General features: G+C 47.6%; 1 protein-coding gene and 1 long non-coding RNA gene across 10 annotated transcripts in view; one reads left to right on the plus strand and one right to left on the minus strand.

Moving 5' to 3' along the window:
* PAK2 (p21 (RAC1) activated kinase 2) overlaps positions 1-453 on the minus strand; it is a 77,392-nt gene extending 76,939 nt beyond the window's left edge. For 2 of the 7 annotated variants that reach the window (XR_012656393.1, XM_032805891.2), the window contains exon 1: positions 189-453. The gene's annotated coding sequence lies outside the window, so the exon portion shown is untranslated. The remainder of the gene's footprint in view (positions 1-188) is intronic. The other 5 variants (XR_012656394.1, XM_032805902.2, XM_032805913.2 and 2 more) reach the window with 3 other exon arrangements.
* Positions 1-17,214, plus strand: part of LOC142047199 (uncharacterized) — a 17,762-nt gene continuing 548 nt past the window's right edge. The window contains exons 1-2 of one of the 3 annotated variants that reach the window (XR_012656397.1): positions 1-63; positions 16,367-16,493. This is a non-coding gene — a long non-coding RNA (uncharacterized LOC142047199). Of the gene's footprint in view, positions 64-3,638; positions 3,757-8,132; positions 8,217-16,366; positions 16,494-17,214 lie in introns of those variants that run through there. The other 2 variants (XR_012656398.1, XR_012656396.1) reach the window with 2 other exon arrangements.

Consider the following 17,214-nt stretch of genomic DNA (forward strand, 5'->3'; position numbering starts at 1 on the left):
CAGGAGGAAGCGGCGGGGAGGCGCCGCCACCCGCCAGCCTTAGGGCCAGGATTCCGCCCCTCGGTAGGTGGGAGACTCCCAGCCGCTAGTCGGGCCGGGCCATGTACGGTGTGCGCGGCGGAGGGAACGGCCACCCGCTGCCCCCTTAGCCGGTCCCCGCCCCGGCGCGCAGCGGGCGCTGAACTCACCGGCGGCGGACGCGGTTGCCCACTGCCCCGGAAAGGAGCCGGCCGCCGAGGAGGCTGGGACCTCTCGATCGCACGGCGCGGCCGCCGCACGGAGCCTCCTACAATGGCGGCAGTGGGACCCACCGAGGCGGCGGCAGCCGGAGGGGGAAGCGGAACCGCCGCGCGTGGCCACAGCCCAGGAGGGGAAGGGGGAGGGGCCGCCCCTCACGCAGATGTTCACGCGCAGGGCGCGGGGACTACAGTTCCCATGACTCATCGGCAATGCGGGGGGACAAGAGGCGGGGAGGCGCTTCGATTGAGGACTACTGTTCCCATGATGCATCAGCGCGGCCGGGTTGCCCTGACACAGGCAGCCGATGTTGCGCTGAGCTAATCCGCACCTGCCCGGCCCCGATTCCCAGCACGGGACACAGGCAGATGGGGAGCGGTCCCGCAGCCCCCTTCCCCATAAGCCATACGTCATTCGTCTTAATTGCTGGCCTCCGCGGGGGGAGCTGTGTTCTCCATGCGGCTATACAGCCGCTAGCACCGATCCTCAGCGCTCTGCGTGTTCCTGGCTAAAGAAGAGCCACAGGCAGAGGTGAAAGTAAGCGGGTACGGTCCGGTACAGCGTACTGGCAAGAGTCAGTACACGGTGCCGAACTGGACCAGCTTCTGCAGTGAAGATTTAAAGGTCCCGGTGCTCCTGCCACTGTGGGGAGCTCCTGGCCCTTTAAATCCCCACCGGAGCTCTGGCAGCGGGGCTCAGGAGGAAATTTAGAGCTCCCGGTGCTCCAACCGCTGTGGGGATCCCAGGGCCCCTTAAAGCACCGCCGGAGCTCAGGCACCTGGGTTTCCACGGTGATTTAAAGGGCCTGGAGCCCCAGGCCCTTTAATTCAGGCCTGAGCTCCGAGGTTCCCAGCCACCTCTGCAGCTGGTAGCTCCAGGGTGATTTAAAGGCGCTGCGGTTCCCAGCCACAGCCTGAAATCCATTAGATCTTGAAAGGCCCCGCCTCTTCTTGTTGAGGCCACACCCCTGCTCAGGACTCCTGCCTACCGGTAAGTCCTTTAAATTACTTTCATCCCTGGCCACAGGCATTAAAGCGGCACCCAATTGGTCACCCCTGTCCAGGCAGCTAAAAACAGAGCTTTGTCCCCTCCCCCACCACAGATAGGATTCACTTACCACGAGGGGATTATTTCCCTCATTTAAAACAAAACCCATGTATTAATACATGCCTCAGTCAGACTACAATTGCAGGCTTTTTAATTTCTCATTGTGGGAACATAGGCAATGGAAAAGCCTGAAGTCCTCTGCTTCTCTGAGCTGCACAATTCTTTCCCCCTTTGAGGCAAAAAGACTTTTTTAATAAATACTATCCTGCCCAGGTGCAAGGGTGTGCTCTTGTCAGCAGCCCCTAACCTGCAGTTGGACTGCTTATCTTCGTGGTCTTTGATTTCCTGTTACTTTAAAATGGCAATCCCAATAACCAGGAGGCACTGAAATGCTCCTTCACCCTCAAAAGTCCTGAAGGCCTGAGAAATCTGACAGAAGACTGATAGACATTTATGGGTGGGAGCCAAACAGGCAACAACAGACAAGCCTCTGGATAAAAACAAGGAGGAGTCCTATGGCACCTCTAGATAGTTGCCTACAGTCCCTACAGATGGCTGTTGTTTGTGAAATAAACTACTTCAAAATGCAAAATTCCCTAAGTAATATATTTCCTGAGTAGAAGCCAAACATTCTCTAATTATTCTATAGCACCATTACTCTAGGTGGCAAAACACAGACAGATTGAAAGCTGGTTGCTTTCTAAAAGAGAGAGATGGAATATAAGTTCTGGTCATCTACATTTTTGTCTATCGCTAATTCACACTTCAGCTCTGTCTTCCTTTCTTTTGAAATTTGATATATTTCCTCAATACTTCTTAGAGTGCTGAATAAAATGTATTTACCATGAGTGTGGGAGTGGGTATCCTGCTTCTTTATTGCAACAGGAGACAGACGACACAAATTGTCTCCTTGAAATCCACATTGTCTCTGAAATACGAAAAAAGTTAGTTTATTCTGTGTTTGTGACAAAATTATGAAAGGATGTCTGGCAGCACCAGCTGGCTGCATCTCACATCCCTATAAATATACTTTACTCCTCCTTCCTCTTCCCTTAAGGTGTTTGGGGGAGGGGGAACTAATGCTTGTGTCGACACCACTGAAGACAAATTGTTTGAGCAGAATTCTACATTCCTTAGGCACCACCAGTCTCTGCAGCTCGTAGCTTGCACAGCTTTTCCTCACTCCACCATAAAAACAAACTGGTAGTTAGGGGGAACAAATGGCAGCAGCTTCCACTATTGCCATCCTCCACCATTCACTGGTGTGTGCCACTCTTCTAACATAGGGGTGCCAATAGCAGTAGCAGTAAGAACACCCATTGAAGCACTCAGGATGGGTTCATGTAGTCCTGCCCACATCTAAAGGCCCTTCTCCTCAGCCTACAGGGAGCAGCTGGTACACCCAGACATTAAGTAAACACAGGTTCAAAATCAGGGATGCAGAGAGGGACACCAAGCAGAGACCCCCCTCCCCCTTCCAGACAGCACTAATTGCTCCTCATAGATGTCCAGGGAGCCAGTGGACACTGCCCAGAAGAACTCTTCCCTCAGACATGACTTAAGGGAGGATCTGAAGTAGGCCCCACAGTCGCAGAGAAACCCCTACCCCATCCAACTTCCTCCCCTGGTGTAGTGACCAGTTATCTTGGCCAGCACCAGGAGGAGGTTGATGAGGCAGTCTCACAACTTTGTGGGGTGTGTGTAAATAAAGAGGTGCAGGGAAAAGTGCAGCTAGAACTGAAGGAGAAGGTTCTGCAGCAGTAAGAGTACCTATTGAAGTCCCTAGGGGTGCAAGCCCATACATATCAGAAGGCCCTCCCACAACCTAAGGGGAGGAGCTACAAATTATAAAACAGGAACAGGAGTGAGAGTCACAGGGTCATGAACAGGGAGTCAGAGGGGGACATCAAACAGAGAATCCCGGACAGTGCCCACTGCTCCAGGAAGGTGTCTAGGGAGCCAGTGGATGCAGCCCAGACGACCTCTACCCAGATACATGAGCAAAGGGAAAAATGGAAATAGGTCCCACAGTTGCAAAATACCTCCCCTGTCCAGCATTCTCCTCTTGTATGATGGATGGCCACCTTGGCCAGCATCAGAAGGAGGCTGATGAGGCAGTTTTGCAACTTCATGGGGACACAGAGAGGGTGTGAATAAATAAGGAGATGCAGGGAAAAGTGCAGCCAAAATTGAAGGAGGAGGTTGTGCAGCAATAAGAGAAGCTGAGAACAGCATGCTTAGTCTCCATGGCTTCCCTAGAAGCTGTCTACCACAGATTTAATCTTTCAGTTGACCTCCCAGCTCATCCACATGTCCTGACCTCTCCCTTCTGCTAAGCTCTCCTTTCACCCCAGGTTTCATGCAACAGCTGATTTTCCTTCAAAATCTGAAACACCAACTTCTCCTACCCATCAGACAACTTGTTTCCACACAGCCTTGGAGAAGTAGCAGAATTTAAAACCTATCCACAAGGTCAGAAGCAATCTCCCTATTAAAATTTCCAACTTCTGTTGCTCTCAACTGTTTCCTCGACTTTTCTGCCCCCCCCCCTCTCTTTTGACAGCATATGCCTTTAATACGCATGGAAATTGACCAGCATAACTATTCCAGAATAACTCCACATGCAGACACTAATTTGGGAATAAAATGACCACTTGGAAAAGTACAGAAGCAGAGATTATGGCCTTGTCCACATGGGGAGCTATTCTGAAATACCTTGCAAAACAGCTTATTCTGTCATAAATAAGCCAATTTCCCCTATGTAGATAAGGCCATAGTCTCTGCTTCTCTATTCTTATCTTCCTTATTCCCCTTTATACTGCTTTGTCTGCCCCTCTAATTCCTTTCACTCCCCCTCCACCCAGGTTTGCTATCTTTGAATCCTGCACCACTGAACAAGTTTGGAGAAAATTCTGTAACTAAGGTAGCTTCTTAAATTTTGTTCATGTTTCTCTCAGATACACTTTCTTCCTCTTTAAAAAGATTTCACTTCTCTTGAGTTTTGTACCTCCAACCCTAGTTGATTCTTCTTCACCTTCAGCTCCTCTCAGCTCCATACAGTTTATTTTCTTCTCAGGTTCTTGCCAGTTTTTTAAAAGCAAAATTGAGTCAGAGTTTAAGGCCAGAAGGAACCATCACAATCATCTAGTCTGACCTCCTGAACATCCTGAGCCACAGAACCTCACCGACCCAGTCCTGTAATAGACCCATAACCTCTGGCTGAGTTACTGAAGTCCCCAACTCTTCATTTAAAGATTTCAAGTTACACAGAATCCACCATTTACTCTAGTTAAAACCAGCAAGTGACCCTGCCCCACACAACAGAGGAAGGCAGAACAAAAAACAGAACAAAAAAAAAAAACTACCAGGGCCTCTGCTGATCTGATCTGAGGGGAAATTTCCTTTCCGACCCCAAATCAGTTAGACCCTGACCATGTAGATGAGACCCACCAGCCAGATACCTGGGCTTTTCCAGTAACTCCGAGCCCTCCCCATCTAGTGTCCGATCTTTGGTCACTAGAGATATTTGGTAAAAAACATCATGGATGGGCTGTATGCCATTACAGGCACTCTCCTCATACTAGTTGGGGATTAGGTCCTGCTTTGAGCAAGGAGTTGGACTAGACCACCTCCTGAGTTCCCTTCCAACCCTGATATTCTATGATTCTATCCCCTCCATAAACTTAGCAAACTCAGTCTTGAAACAAGTTGTGGGGTTTTTTTGTCCTACTGCTCCCCTGGGAAGGCTATTCCGGAACTTCACTCCTCCGATGGTTGGAAACCTTTGTCTAATTTCTAGCCTAAATTTATTGATGACCAGTTTATATCCATTTATTATTGTTTCCACACTGGCCTTTAACTTAAATAACTCCTCTCCCTTCCTGGTATTTACCCCTGTGATATATTTATAGGGAGTAGTCATATCTCCCCTCAGCCTTCATTTGATTCAGCTAAACAAGCCGACTTCCTTAAGTCTCCTCTTGTATGGTAGGTTCTCCATTCCTCTAATCATCCTAGTAGCCATTCTCTGTACCTTTGTTCCAGTTTGAATTCATCTGTCTTAAACATGGGTGACCAGAATTGCACACACTGTTCCAGATGAGGTCTCACCAGTGTATCATGGTTACAACACTTCCATATCTTTACTGGAAATAGCTTGTCCGATGCACCCCAGGACCACACTAGCATTTTTCACAGCTGCATCAGATTGGTGTTCATAGTCATCCTTTGATCAACCAGTACAGCCAGGTTTTGCTCGTCCTCTGTCACTTCCAATGGATACGTGTCCAGTTTATAGCAAAAATTCGTGTTAGTCTCTAACTCATGACTTTGCACTATTAAATTTCATCCCATTTCTATTACTCCAGTTTCCATCGCTTCTCGTACGATATTCCAGTCCTCCTCCATATTGGCAATCCCTCCCAATTTTGTGTCATTCACAAATTTTATTAGCACACTTCCACTTTTTGTGCCAAAGTCATTAATGAAAATGTGACATAAGATTGGTCCCAAGATCAATCTTTGAGAAACTCCACTAGTAACCTGCCTCCACTCTGACAGTTCACCTTTCAGTATGACCTGTTGTTGTCTCCCCTTTAACTAGTTCCTTACCAAGCTTTTGATTCTCATATTAACCCCCATCTTCACCAGTTTAACTAATAATTTTCATTGTGTAACCATATCAAATGCCTTACTGAAATCCAGGCAGATTAGTTCTACTGCATTTGTCTAGAAAACCAGTTATCTTCTCAAAGAAGGAGATCAGGTTGGTCTGGCACAATCTACCTTTTGTAAAACCATGTTGTATTTTATCCCAATTACTGTTTACCTTTTATGTCCTTAATTACATTCTCTTTTAAAATTTGTTCTACAACCTTGCATACAATTGAGGTCAAACTAATGGCCATGAAGTTTCTCACATCACTTTTTTAACCTTTCTTAAATATAAATACTACATTTGCAATTCTCCAGTCAGGGGGTATGACCCCTGAGTTTATGGATGCATTAAAAATCCTTGCTCTTGGGCTTGCAATTTCATGTGCCAATTCCTTTAATATTCTTGGATGGAGATAATCCAGGGCCCCCAGAGATGTTTGAGTTTCATTTCCACCACAGATGTGGTAATTTCAACTTCCATGTCTTTGTTCCTATTGGCCATCCTGCCACTGTCCCCAAGCTAGTCATTACTCTTATTATAAACTGAGACAAAATATTCGTTTAGGTATTAGACCATCTCTGGATTATCTTTATACTCCACTCCAACCACAGTGATTAGAGATCTCATTTCTTCTTTCCTTGTTTTCTTTTTATTTATATGGCTAAAGCAGGGGTAGGCAAATGTTTTGGCCCGAGGGCCACATCTGGGTGGGGAAATTGCATGCAGGGCCATGAATGTAGGGCTGGGGCAGGGGGTTGGAGTGTGGGAGGGGGTGCAGTGTACAGGAAGGGGCTCAGGGCAAGGAGTTGGGGGCTCAGAACAGGAGGGGTGTGGCAAGGGGCTCACAGCAGGCAGTTGAGGTGCAGGAGGGGTACGGCAGGGGGCTCAGGGCAGGGAGCTGGGGTGCGGGGTGCAGGTGGGGTTCGGGGTGCAGGCTCCAGTTTGGCACCACTTACCTAGAGTGGCTCCCTGCCTGCCCTGTCCCCGTGCCACTGCTGGAAGCAGCCAGCACCACATCGCTGTAGCCCCTGGGGGAGAGGGGACAGAGGGCTCCACACACTGCCCTCACCTGTGGGTACCTCCTCCAAAGCTCACATTGGCCACGGTTCCCCATTCCTGGTCAATGGGAGCTGCAGGGGGCGGTGCCTGCAGGCGAGGGCAGCATGCGGAACCATCTGCACCCCCTTCCCCAGGGGCCACAGGGACGTGTTGCTGGCCACTTCCAAAAGCCACATGGGGCAGGGGTGGCAATCTCTCGCAAGCTAGATCCAAAGCCCTGACCAATCAGATCCGGCCCATGGGCCTTATTTTGCCACCCCTGAGCTAAAGAATATTTTACAAGTGGGTTTAATTTTCTTTCATCTGGTCTGATCTTCTGTATATTATAGGCCCCAACACTACTGACTGCACACTAAACCCAGTAACCAAATCAGGCCAAAGTATTACAGCCCATAGGAGACTAAACTATTATGTGCCACAAGCAGAGAATAGAAGGGAGGAGGTGCACCAGTGCGCAAGGGTAGGGAAATGATAGAGAGAGACCCCAGTGATCCTGGCAAACGACCTGCAGCCATGCTGCGGAGGAAGGCACATTTTTAAAAAACAAAAAACGCCAAGGCCACTGCCAATCTAACCTGGTGAAAAATTCCTTCACAACCCCACTTACGATGATCAGTTGGAACCTGAGCATGTGAGAAAGAACTACTTCATGAAAACGATTGGGTCCTTAGTTGTATTGTTCTCGCTTATCTATTCCTGTTGTAATGGAGAAGCAAACATTTACATTTGATTATAACCCTGTAACTAAATTACCGAGCAAAGAAATCTTATGAAATGTTAATCAAGTATTTAAGAACTTTAACAGAAAATGCTACTTTCAAAGTAAGTGATCATTGTGTGTGATATTTGAGGTTAAGGACTCCGAGTGCATTCTTCACTACCTGTAACCAGAAGAAAAGCCCACATGGTTAGAGAGAGTCAGCTTGAAAGATCCTGTATTTCTGGACTGTTTGCATTCTAATAACTGAATGAGAAGATGGAGAACCTCAGAATTATTCTGGGTAGCCCCAAAGGACTTTTGGGAAATCGGCAGTTCATTACATCACTACCACCATTTGGCGTTACAAACTGTGATTTACCTGTTATATTTTACACGATTTAACCTCTCAATAACTCTCATTCTTTTTTCTTAGCTAATAATCCTATAGTTAATTTACTATAGAATTGGCTGCCAAGTTGTCTTTGATGTAAAATCTGGAGTACCAATTGATTCGGAGTAAGTGACTGGTCTCTTGGGACTAGGAGAAACGATGTGGTGCAATTTTAGGTTTAACCTTTTATCACAAAGTTTAGTTTGTCTGGTGACAAGATAGACTGGACTACACTACAGGGTTAGGTCAAATTTAGCTGTTAGGTCGATTTTATAATGAATGCACCTACACAAGCAACCCTGTTCTGTTGACCTAAAGAGCTCTTAAAATCGACTTCTTTACTCCTCCCCAGCGAGGGGAGTAGCGCTAAAATTGATCTTGCTGGGTCAAACTTGGGGTAGTGTAGACGCAAATGGACGTTATTGGAGTGCTCCAATGTGACCGCTCTGGACAGTACTTTCAACTCCGATGCACTAGCAGGTACACAAGAAAAGCCCCAGGAACTTTTGAATTTCATTCCTGTTTGGTCAGCGTGGTGAGCTCAGTAGCACAGGTGACCATGCAGTCCCTCCAGCATGGAGCAAACGGGAGACACTGGATCAGATTGCTGTATGGAGAGAAGAATCTGTGCTTCCCTCCTCCTCCACCCGGGCTACCTTAGCAGTTATCTCCCTTTTTTTTAATTAATAAAGAAAGAATGCATGGTTTCAAAACAATAATGACTTTATTTATAGAGGAGGGATAGCTCAGTGGTTTGAGCATTAGTCTGCTAAACCCAGGGTTGTAAGTTCAATCCTTGAGGGGCCACTTAGGGATCTAGGGCAAAATCAGTACTTGGTCCTGTTAATGAAGGCAGGGGGCTGGACTCGATGACCTTTCAGGGTCCTTTCTAGCTCTATGAGATAGGTATAGCTCCATATTTTTATTTATTTATTTCCTTTGCCAGCTGTGATCAAAGGTTGGCTTACAGGGAATGAGGGCTTGGCTACACTGGAGAGTTGCAGCGCTGTAAACCCACTATCAGCGCTACAACTTACTCACCGTCCGCACTTGGAAGGCACATAGAGCGCTGCATCTCCCTGGCTGCAGCGCTGGTTGTACTCCTGCTCTGCCTCGGGTATAAGGATTGCAGCGCTGCTTCTTAAGTGTGGCCACCAAAAGCGCTGTAATTGGCCTCCGGGGTATTCGGAGGTATCTCAGAATGCCTGTTCAGCCACTCTGCTCATCAGTTCACACTCTACTGCCCTGGCCTCAGGTGACCCACCCTTTAAATGCCCCAGGAATTTTAAAAATCCCCCTTCCTGTTTGCTCAGCCAGGTGATGGAGTGCATATCAAATTGGTGAATCTTTCCAGTTACCATGCCTCCACGCGCAAACTGAGCCCCAGCATGGAGCAATGGCGAGTTGATGGACCTCATCAGTGTTTGGGGGAAAGGAAGCTGTGGCAGTCAAGCTGCGCTCCAGCCACGAGGAATTACGATACCTATGGCAGATCTCAAGGGCCATGGCTGAAAGGGGCCATGACCGGGACACGGTGACAACGTGCAGGGTTAAAGTAAGCGGAGCTGCGGAGTGCTATTGCCAAGCCCCGCGAGGGAAACCGCCGCTCAGGCGCTGCCCCGACATTGACCTGCCATTTTTACAAGGAGCTGGACGCAATACTTGGGGGTGACCCACTGCCAATCCAGAGGAACACGATGGACAGTTCAGAGCCGGGAGAGGAGGAGGGGGAGGTCGAGGAGCAAAACCAAGATGAGGGTACTGGGTGGGGAGAGACACCATGGGATCCCAGGGGCAGGCGTGCAGCAGGAGCTCTTTCTCAAGCCAGGAGGAAGGTAGCCAGATCGCAGCAGCTTGAACTTAGTGAGGAGCGCAGACGACGGTTCCCCGGTAAGAGCTTTTATTTTCACGGTATGGAAATGGTCGGGTGGGGGGGCGGGTTATGGCTGCATGCCTAGTGTTGGAATAGCCATTGATGTGGGTCTATCACATCGGGTAATTGGCCTCGGTAATCTCTTCAAAGTTTCTGCCGCAGAAGCGTGGGCAATGTGCCTTGCCGCAAGTTTATAGGGAGAGCCACTGTGGTCCTATGTCCCAGTAGGTACGCATCCGCGCCACTGTTGCTGCAGGGGGGTGGGGGACATTGCATTTCACACAGGCAAGCTGCATGGGCCTGGGCGGAATCCGCCATTGCTGTAGTAAGACCCTCCCGCTCTTCCCAGGTGACCGCTCGCACGAGCATATCTTCCAGTATAACCTCCTGGTGGGAAAATGTTGGGATAGTGCGTTTCAGTGTAGGACCCCCTGCAGCAGTTTGCTTCCCAACGCAATGAACCCAGTACAGCCCTGACCCAATTAGTCCCCTTCCCAGGTGACCCACAGCAGCGGAGATATCCTTCCAGGGATTAAATTTTAACTCCTGCACTTCGATTCCCCCTTCACTCCCATTTCTTCGCTGCTAGTGTTCTCGGTGCTGTGGTTGGTATGTGGAAAGTATGCTAAAGTGAGAGCTGTAAAACTCTTTCACTGTTTATACACAATGCTGCCTCTCTGTTCATGTTTCAATTTTGGTCTTCATAATAAGTTCCTTGAATACCCACCTGCTGGATCACGAGCTGCTGAGAGGCTACAAAACCTGAGAAAAAGCCACGAAAAGGCAAAGAAAGATATGGTGAAAGCAGTTTAGGAAATCAGTCTGCTACAGAGAGTAAAAACTTCCAGGACTGGAGGGAAAAATGCAAGAAGTGCTGGAGAGGAAGAAAAAGCAGTGAGATAAAGGCCAGTAGCTAAGAAGCAAAGCAGCGTAAGCAGCTGATTGATAGCATTCCTGGCAACGCCAAATGGCTGTAATCCAGTCACTCGTAAAGCCATGCAGGCAGCAGCATCCTACCCATTCCGTGCCGCCCCACCCAGTCCCAAAGCTCTTTCCCCTTGTGCCCCAATGTTCAGCTTCTCCAAAACCCCTTCGTCCAGCATACAGGTTATATAACCACCAGCAGCAGCTGCCCGCCAATCAGAAGAAACTGGAATTCCCTGTACGTTCATAACCTTACCAGCCGCTAGAAACTGGGCGACCCTTACCTCTGCACTCAACCCCCATCACCATGCAGCATTTTCATTCCTGAAAGTGCAGCAGTCATTGTGCACAGCACTCCAGACAGGACATATTCAAACCTCTGACTGTACAGTTCACCACGACACCCCCCCTGCCCTTTTAGTTATTTTCCTATTTCAATAACTGAATTTCGTTGGCTTTCCAAAACAGTTTCTCTTTAATTGGCAGAAAGTGTAAGATACCGTAGCCCAGGAAAAAAAGACACGTGCAAATCATTGTAACCACTGCAACTTCACTCCCCGTGCAAGGCACCGAACAATTACTGTTGGCTTCCAGCCTGCAAATTCCTCACCATCCAGGGCATGCCCTAATCCTTGTACCTCGCTGTGCTGTGCCTCTCTCAGTAGCCCTGCTCTCTGGCCTGTTGCAAATTGTTCAGCCTCCAGGCAGTTGAACCTTGGGGTTCCATGGCCTGGACTGAAATGTTTCACCCTTCCCATTGGGCTCACGAAAAATATTACAAAATGGGGGAGAGTAGAGAGGTAACCATAAGCGGATATAAAAACCTGCAGAGGGGGAGGGAGGGGAGGAAGAACAGGAGTGGGCGCTGACAGGGTGTGCTTTCAGCTTTTTATCCCCCAAGATCTAGGCTTCCCATAAAGAGAACGCCAGTGCAACCCTTTTAAACGCCAAAAGGGGCACAACCCCAACAGTCATTCTGCACCGGCCAGCCTGTAGTTGAAACCGGTCCTTGCTCCTGTCAGCTTCCCTGTATACAGTTCTTTCATGAGCCAAGGCATTAACGGGTAAGCGGGGTTCTCAAGTGATCACAGTGGGCATTTTCAACGTCCCCTACTGTGATCTTCCGGTCTGGGAAAAAAGTCCCTGCCCTGCCAGCTTTCCTTGAACAGGCCAACTGTATCCGAAAGAATGCGTGGCATCATGCACCTTCCAGGCCAGCCCTGTTGTAATGTCAATGAAACAACACCACGGTGACTTCACAAGCGCCGTGGAAGACCATAGAGAAATACCCCCTTCCGAATTAATGTACTTGAATTGTAGGTGGAGTGGTGCCAGAAACCGCTTCCGATAACAGACGGGATGCTAGTGGGTGGTGCCAAAAATAGGAATATGTTTCCCATCTATTGTCCCCTCCAAGTCTCCCATTGTGCAAGCATCCACAATGTCCCTCTCCCAGAGTCCACGATTCGTCTTAGCAGGATGCGATTATGGCCCTGCAAAAACCTGCTCAACACGATCAAACGGTCGACTTCCCACTCCAAAGGTCCAACCACCAGTAGCTGTCGGGATTGTGGAGTTCCCAGCTTCCAGATTGCAATAGCCACCCGCTTCTCCACCGGCAGGGCAGCTCTCAATCTCATGTCCTTGCGCCGCAGGGTGGGAGCGAGCTCCTCACACAGTCCCATGAAAGTGGCTTTTCTCATCCAAAAGTTCTGCAACCACTGCTCGTCATCCCAGACTTCCATGACGATGTGATCCCATCACTCAGTTCTTGTTTCCCGAGCCCAAAAGCGGTGTTCCACGGTGCTGAGCATTTCAGTTAATGCCAAAAGCACTTTAGTGTCATACGCGTCAGGCGACTCGATATTGTCGGACTCCTCACTGTCACTTTGGAGCTGAATAGCTCAACTGCCAACCGTGATGTGCTGGCGACACTCATCAGCAAAGTCCTCAGCAGCTCAGGCTCCATTTCCCACAGAAATCGCGCTGCACAGAAACCGTTGGGAGACTCACAATGGCACCAAACGTGGACGGAAAAACAGTTGACTGCTGGGATGTGAAGCGATGCACCACAGGGCGTTGGGACAGGAAGCGGAATGACCTGCACCCTTTCGCGCCCTTCCCACAACACATGGCGCCAAAATGGGGCGAGGTGCTCTGTGGGATAGCTGCCCACAATGCACCACTCCCAACAGCGCTGTAAATACTGCGAATGTGGCCACGCTGCAGCGCTGGTAGCTGTCAGTGTGGCCACACTGTAGCGCTTTCCCTACACAGCTGTATGAAGACAGCTGTAACTCCCAGCACTGCACAACTGCAGGTGTAGCCAAGCCCTTAAAATCAACAAAGGGGGCGGGGTTGCATCAAGGAGAAACACACACAACTGTCACACCATAGCCTGGCCAGTCATGAAACTTGTTTTCAAAGCCTCTCTGATATGCAGCGCACCTACTTGTGCAGCTGCTTTTCTAATCCCCCTAGTGTCTGGCTGTTATTGGCAGCCTCAACCTCCCACCCCGCCATAAACTTCTCCCCCTTATTCTCATAGATATTATGGAGCACACAGCAAGCAGTAATAACAATGGGAATATTGGCTGCACTGAGGTCTAACCTAGTCAGAAAACAGTGCCAGTGAGCTTTTAAACATCCAAAGGCACATTCTTACCACCATTCTGCACTTGCTCAGCCTGTAGTTGAACTGCTCCTTACTACTGTCCAGGCTGCCTGTGTATGGCTTCATGAGCCATGGGAGCAAGGGATAGGTTGGGTCTCTAAGGATAACTATTGGCATTTCAACATCCCCAACAGTAATTTTCTGGTCTGAGAAGTAAGTCCCTTCTTGCAGTTGCTCAAACAGCCCGGAGTTCCTAAATATGCGAGCGTCATGCACCTTTCCCGGCCAACCCAAGTTGATGTCGGTGAAATGTCTCTTGTGATCTACCAGTGTTTGCAGCACCATTGAGAAGTACCCCTGGTGGTTTATGTACTGTTTGACAAGGTGGTCCGGTGCCAAGATACGGATATGTGTTCCGTCTATCACCCCACCACAGTTAGGGAAACCCCTTGCAGCAAAGCCAAGCACTATGACCTGCACATTTCCCAGAGTCACTATCCTTGATAGCAGAATGTCAAGGATTGCATTGGCTACTTGAATCACAGCAGTCCCCACAGTAGATTTGCCCACTCCAAATTGATTCCCGACTCAGGTAGCAGTCAGGAATTGCAGGCTTCCAGAGGGCTATTGCCACTCGCTTCTCAACTGTCAGGGCAGCTCTCATCTTGGTATTTCTGCACTTCAGGGCAGGGGAAAGCAAGTCACAAGAGTTCCAGGAAAGTGGCCTTATGCATGTGAAAGTTTCACAGCCACTGGGAATCATCCCATACCTGCAACACTATGTGGTCTCACCAGTCTGTGCTTGTTTGCCGGGCCCAGAATCGGCTTTCCACTCTATCAACCAGCCCCACTGCTGCCATGATGTCCCAATTGCCACATCACGTGCTTTCAGGAACGTCTGTGTCCATGTCCTCCTCACAATCATCCTTGTGCTACCGTCTCTTAGCCAGGTTCTGCACATACTGCAGTATAATGCGCAAGATGTTTACAATGCTCGCAAGAGCAGTGGTGAGCTGAGCAGGCTCCATGCTATGGCATCTGCATGGGTCACCCAGGAAAAAAGGCACGAAATGATTGTGTGCATCTACTTTCATGGAGAGAGGGAGGGGAGACTGACGACATGTACCCAAAACCACCCGCAACAATGTTTTTGCCCCATCAGGCATTGGGAGCTTAACCCAGAATTCCAATGGGCAGCAGAGACTGCAGGAACTGTGGGATAGCTTCCCACAGTGCACCACTCTGTGAGTCAATGCTAGCCATGGTAGTGAGGACACACTGCCGACTTAATGCACTTTGTGTATGTCCCCACTATCGACTGTATAAAATCGATTTCTAAAAATCAACTTATATAAAATTGACCTAATTTCGTAGTGTAGACATACAGTGGAGTCACAAACTCCTCTTAGGGTAAGACTGGTATAGTGATCCAGGAGTTCACAGGCTTGGTGAAATCTACTGATAGAACATACCACCAGTTTGGGGTATGTGCCCATCATTTCTAACACTCTACCCTGAAGTATGCACTCGCAGTTGGTGGGCCACTCCAGACAGTGCGATACCCTTCGTGATCTCTTCAGTGAGCAGCCTTGAAACAGAGATTTTAGAAGACAAACCAGAAGAAACCCCCAGGGCTGCTGAGCTTCGCTTCGATTACAACCAACCCCACCATACAATCTCACTCAAATTTGTCAGGCTCTGTCTTAAAACTAATTAAGTTGTTTGCCCTCACAACTCTTACTGGGAGGCTATTCCAGACCCTCAGCCCACTGATGGTTAGAAATCTTCTAATTTCCAACCTGATTTTGTTCATGACCAGTTTATACCCCTTTGATCGTGCACCAACATTGTCCTGAAGTTTCAATAGCTTTTCACCCTCCCTGCTGTATTCAGAGAGAGCAATTGTACTCTTGGCCTTCTTTTTGCTAAGTTCTTCCAGTCTCCTCTCATTAAATAAGCCCTTCATTCACCTGATCATCCTAGGAGCTCTTTTCTTCATCTTTTCCAGTTTGCATTAATCTTTCTTGAACATGGGTGACCACAATTGTACACAATATTCCAAATGAGATCTTACCAGTGCTTTGTACAATGGCATAATACTTCTCTATCTCTACTGGAAATGCCTTGCCTGATGCATTCTAGAATCACATTTGCCTTTTTCACAGCTGCATCACACTGGTGACTCAGTCATCCCGTGACTGACTCACACACCCAGGTCTCTCTCCTCCTCTGTCACTTCCAGCTGATAAGCCCCAATTTATAGCAGAAATTCTTATGTTTAGACCCTAACTGAATGACCTTGCACTTTGTACTATTGAATTTCATCCCATTTCTGTTACTTCAGTCTTCAAGATCATCCAGATCTTCCACGATAATATTCCAATCCTCCTCTGTATTTACAATGCCTCTCAGCTTTGCATCAAATTTCATTAGTATACTCCTACTTTTGTGCCAAAGTCATTAATAAAAATATTAATAACAGTTCCAAGACGAATCCACCAGTAACCTCCCTCCAGTCTGCCTTCCAACACAACCCACTGCCTTCTTCCGTTAGCCAGTTTCTTACTCACATTGTAATTATTCTTATACTAATCCCCAACTTCTCTACTTTAACTACTAATTTTCCATGTGGTACTATGTCAAATGCTTTTCCAAGGTCCAAGAGTGTTAAATCTGTTTCATTTACCTTATCTAAAAATTAGTTAGCTTCTCAAAAAAGGAAATCAGGTTAGTCTGGCACAATCTACCTCTGGTAAACTCATGTTGCATTACATCCCATTCTTCAATTACCTGCATGAATTGAATTATTCTTTCCTTCAGAAGATTTCTCCTCCTCACTTTACACATCCTTATCTTTAATTCAGAAATCAATGCTGCCCCACTGCCTCTCCATATTCACCACTGAGCCCAAGATATAACCGATACCTAGATATCACAGTGACTGGCACATTAGACCTTTATGATGGCAGACACTGCATTCAGCAACAACATGTAAGAACATTAGTGTGTCTGCAAAGGGAAAAAAAGGGAACATTTAACTTGGAGTCCCACTGCCACCATTATTAGTGTTGTCTTGGCCATTAAACTCAGTTAAAGCTTCTAAAGATTAAGCCTACTAGTCCCAAATTGCTAATTCTGTAATCACATTCCTACCTCTACCAGAAATTCAGGAATAGATACCATTGCAATTTATCAGAGCAGATTTTTTCTCTCAAATTAACTTGAAATAATTAATAAACACATTAATGAAGATAAGTAAAATGCTGATTAATTTATCCTACCCTGTTCCACATTTGCACTACAATGACCAGGCACAAACAAAATTAATCAGTACACTGATGCCATCCTCACTAGGAGGCACCTAATTTTTAAAGCAAATTATTTGATTAGGAACAACAGCATGCTTGGCTCTGTGCAATTCATAAAGATACAGACCATTTCTCCTACTCTGGTTTACCACTGTGGACTTTGTTTTCCATTTTTACAGTCACATCTGCACACTTCTCAGCCACTCACTCATTAAGTTTCACCACTAGCAGTATTTTCCTAATTTGTCCCATGGAAATTCAGTTTTCTTTCTCTAGGCAATGATATCTGGTGGCCTAATCACTTTAAATACTTCACACTAAACTTTATCTAATTGTCCTCAACATTAATATAATCTTGAACAAAGGGAGGAACTTCAAAAGAGAACTATCTGTCAGAGCTGGGG

The sequence above is a fragment of the Chelonoidis abingdonii genome, chromosome 8, assembly GCF_003597395.2.
Source record: "Chelonoidis abingdonii isolate Lonesome George chromosome 8, CheloAbing_2.0, whole genome shotgun sequence".
NCBI classification, from domain to species: domain Eukaryota; kingdom Metazoa; phylum Chordata; order Testudines; family Testudinidae; genus Chelonoidis; species Chelonoidis abingdonii.